The following is a 4,435-nucleotide window of genomic DNA, read 5'->3' as shown; positions in this document are numbered from 1 at the left end:
GCAAGGAGATCAGCTAAAAGTAGTTGGATCTGTAAGTGCGTTATATTTAATCGAAATTAGTCGATTAATCGATTAAAAAAAAAATTGATTAATCGAACACGAAAATTTTAATCAGTAACAGCCCTAATATATATATATATACTGTATATATATATATATATATATATATATATATATATATATATATATATATATATATATATATATATATTTTTTTTTTAGTTTGTCAGTAAATTTTGTAAATAAGTACATTTTCTCCTTTACCGATAAGCACTGATGAGGTGGCACTGATTGGCTGCACTAATGGAAACTGATGAGGAGGCACTAATATGCAACACTGATGGGCACTGATAGGTGACACTGATGGGCACTGAAAGGCAGCACTGATGGGCACTGCACAGATAATAAGGGCACTAGTTACCTGTACAGGTCTCTCCGGCAAGAATATGCTGCTGATTGGCTCTCCTTGCCACACACTCTCTCAGTGTGAGGTGAGGAGAGCCGATAAAGGGCACTTCCGTGTTTACATGTTTTACGTGATCAGTTGTGATTGGGTAAAGAGCCACGTCATCGGTTCTTTACCAAGATCAGGGTCACGCCATGTCCAGGCTGCGCTCCCCCGTGGGCGCAGAGAGCAGTGACACTGGGACGTGACGTCGTCCCAGAATGAGAGGGGATCCTGTTGCGAGGTTGTTAAAGTACAACTAAGGCCCCTTATACACTGCCATGACTTGCGCGATTTTAGGAAATTCCTGTGTAAACTTGAGGTCTATGGACCTCAACTCGCATGAAAGTCGTACTTTCACTACTTTCAAAGTAGTACAGGGACTACTTTGAAGACGACACAACTTGAAGTCGCACATAAAAAAAAAATGGTTATCGTTGGAGATCATGGGGAACGACTTTTCATGTGACTTTGCAGTCTCAAGTCGCGTGAAAGGGGCCTTAGGCTCACCATACATTCTGGGGTATTGAATTAAAGTTCACAGCAGTCCAGTCAGCAACAATTTTTTTCTAGTAGAGGCCTGAATCTCATGTTTGTGTTATTACTCAGCCCCCCTTCACATCCCGGACCCCTTATTTACATCACAGCACAATCTTTTACCACACAGCCCTCTTTACAATAGCGCCTCCCATTTTTTACCTAATTCATACTGCAGCACCATTTCCAGATTTTTTTGCACAGTCAGCCTCCCACAGCCTTTTGGCTGGGATATTTATATCACATATTACCGGCTGTGCTGAAGTATCTTTTTGTTTTGCTCATGCATACAATTCTAATCCTGCGGTATGTCAGCATAATTACAAAATCAAAATATAAAGGGAGCGTCATCAGGGGGGCGGCTGCCAGTGCCCATTCGGTGAAATGAACCACTTCAGTACCGGACACTTTTACCCCTTCCTACTCACGCCAATTTTCAGATTTCTGCGCATTTTGAATGACAATTACACAGTCAAGCAACACTGTAACCTAATGGGTTGTTTTATTTTTTTGGTAAATAAACAAAAAGACTGAAAATTGAAAAAATAAAATAAAACTTTTTCACCCAATTTTCCCATAGGGGAAAGCAGGACTCTGTCCGTCTTCACTCTGCACAGTGAGCGGAGACAGACCTGTCATCCTCCTGCTCAGCGGGGATCAGAAGAGCGATCCCCCCGCTGAGCAAAGCAGAGTCTGCCGAGCTGACCGTCCGTGTGAAAGGACCCTGAAGGTATAAATCAGAAAGCAAAGCCAATACCTAGGAAATAGAGCATACTTGAGTGATCAGTGCAAACCTGATTGGCTTAGGAGTAGATGGTAGTAAAATAAAGGGGTCATCTTCCTGGCATAGAGGGGACCCCTTCTGGTGCCCTAATTTGATACCTTAATTGTACTGCAGGGCCAATGCGTGAAGTTGTTTCCAGGCATTTGGGGTTTGTCAAGGTCTTGGATCAGGCGGATGGAGGGTAAGCATCCTAAACCATGTGTGTGGCAGTCTGTGAGGGCTTGGGCAGTGTACAGAAGGTGGCCCTGGATAGTCTTGTATTCCTATAGGACACTAGCTAAGAGGTTTAGCCATGAGAAGTTGCTAGGGGCTAGCCGACAGGCAAAATAAATTGCACTACACTGTGACCAGTGGTGTGGCTCAAAGTGATGTCCCTGGTTTCTCCAAAACAAGTCCAAAGTAGGTGATTATACCCCTGCTTCTTGTGTAGCAAATGTTCCGCTCCACAGTATTGCGATGGGCAGTACATAAGTCAGGTCCATAAATATTGGGACATCGACACAATTCTAATCTTTTTGCTCTATACACCACCACAATGTATTTGAAATTAAATGAACAAGATGTGCTTTAACCACAATGGATATGAAATGAAACAAACAAACAAGATGTGCTTTAACTGCAGACTTTCAGCTTTAATTTGAGGGTATTTACATCCAAATCAGGTGAACGGTGTAGGAATTACAACAGTTTGTATATGTACCTCCCACTTTTTAAGGAACCAAAAGTAATGGGACAGATTAACAATCATAAATCAAACTTTCACTTTTCAATACTTGGTTGCAAATCCTTTGCAGTCAATTACAGCCTGAAGTCTGGAACGCATAGACATCACCAGATGCTGGGTTTCATCCCTGGTGATGCTCTGCCAGGCCTATACTTCAACTGTCTTCAGTTCCGGCTTGTTCTTGGGGCATTTTCCCTTCAGTTTTGTTTTCAGCAAGTGAAATGCATGCTCAATCGGATTCAGGTCAGGTTATTGACTTGGCCATTGCATAACATTCCACTTCTTTCCCTTAAAAAACTCTTTGGTTGCTTTCGCAGTATGCTTCGGGTCATTGTCCATCTGCACTGTGAAGCTCCGTCCAATGAGTTCTGAAGCATTTGGCTGAATATGAGCAGATAATATTGCCCGAAACACTTCAGAATTCATCCTGCTGCTTTTGTCAGCAGTCACATCATCAATAAATACAAGAGAACCAGTTCCATTGGCAGCCATACCTGCCCATGCCATGACACTACCACCACCATACTTCACTGATGAGGTGGTATGCTTTGGATCATGAGCAGTTCCTTTCCTTCTCCATACTCTTCTCTTCCCATCACTCTGGTACAAGTTGATCTTGGTCTCATCTGTCCATAGGATGTTTTTTCAGAACTGTGAAGGCTTTTTTAGATGTTGTTTGGCAAACTCTAATCTGGTCTTCCTGTTTTTGAGGCTCACCAATGGTTTACATCTCGTGGTGAACCCTATGTATTCACTCTGGTGAAGTCTTCTCTTGATTGTTGACGTTGACACACATACACCTACCTGGAGAGTGTTTTTAATCTGGCCAACTGCTGTGAAGGGTGTTTTCTTCACCAGGGAAAGAATTCTTTGGTCATCCACCACAGTTGTTTTCCATGGTCTTCCGGGTCTTTTGGTGTTGCTGAGCTCACCGGTGCGTTCTTTTTTTTAAGGATGTTCCAAACAGTTGATTTGGACACACCTAAGGTTTTTGCTATCTCTCTGATGTTTTTTTTTTCAGCCTAATGATGGCTTGCTTCACTAATAGTAACAGCTCTTTGAATCTCATATTGAGAGTAGACCGCAACAGATTCCAAATGCAAATAGCACAATTGAAATTAACTCTGTACCTTTTATCTGCTCCTTGTAATTGGGATAATGAGAGAATAACACACACCTGGCCATGGAACAGCTGAGCAGCCAATTGTCCCATTACTTTTGGTCCCTTAAAAAGTGGGAGGCACATATACAAACTGTTGTAATTCCTACACTGTTCACCTGATTTGGATGTAAATACCCTCAAATTAAAGCTGAAAGTCTGCAGTTAAAGCACATCTTGTTTGTTTGTTTCATTTCATATCCATTGTGGTGGTGTATAGAGCCAAAAAGACTAGAGTTGTGTCGATGTCCCATTATTTATGGACCTGACTGTAGAAGTGTTGTGGGGAAACCAAGGGCACAATTCTTTTTGAGATAACTGTTGTATCATGAGTTTCTTTGTTTTGGATATTAAAGTCTAAGTTCACATTTTCCTGAGAATAGCCTACGCAGTCAAGGTCCCCCTTGACGTGTTATTAAGAAACTGACCAGCTGTGTAAAAGCATTCATTTTATTGTCATACTTGTAGACTATTTAGAAAAAAATAACTCCCATTTAGCAATCCCCACAGTCTGCCTGTTGCCGGGATGCTGGTTTTCACTCCAGCAGTTTTACAATAAAATGACTTTACAAAGCTGCAAAGTGTTTACTACCTACTGGAGATCCTTGGTTATTTCTTGGAACTCTTAGCTTTTAAACTGTCATAAATGTCCCCTATAAAGCCAATGTTTTTTAGGAATGCCAGCTCCATTTATGTTGGAGTATTTAATTATTGGCTAATCTAATAAGACTGAAAGCGTAGAAGTCATTATATATTGTGTGTTCACTGTTTTATAGACATGTGCGA

This window comes from Rana temporaria, chromosome 3, assembly GCF_905171775.1.
Source record: "Rana temporaria chromosome 3, aRanTem1.1, whole genome shotgun sequence".
Classification (NCBI taxonomy): Eukaryota; Metazoa; Chordata; class Amphibia; order Anura; family Ranidae; genus Rana; species Rana temporaria.
This window is presented reverse-complemented; position numbering follows the sequence as displayed.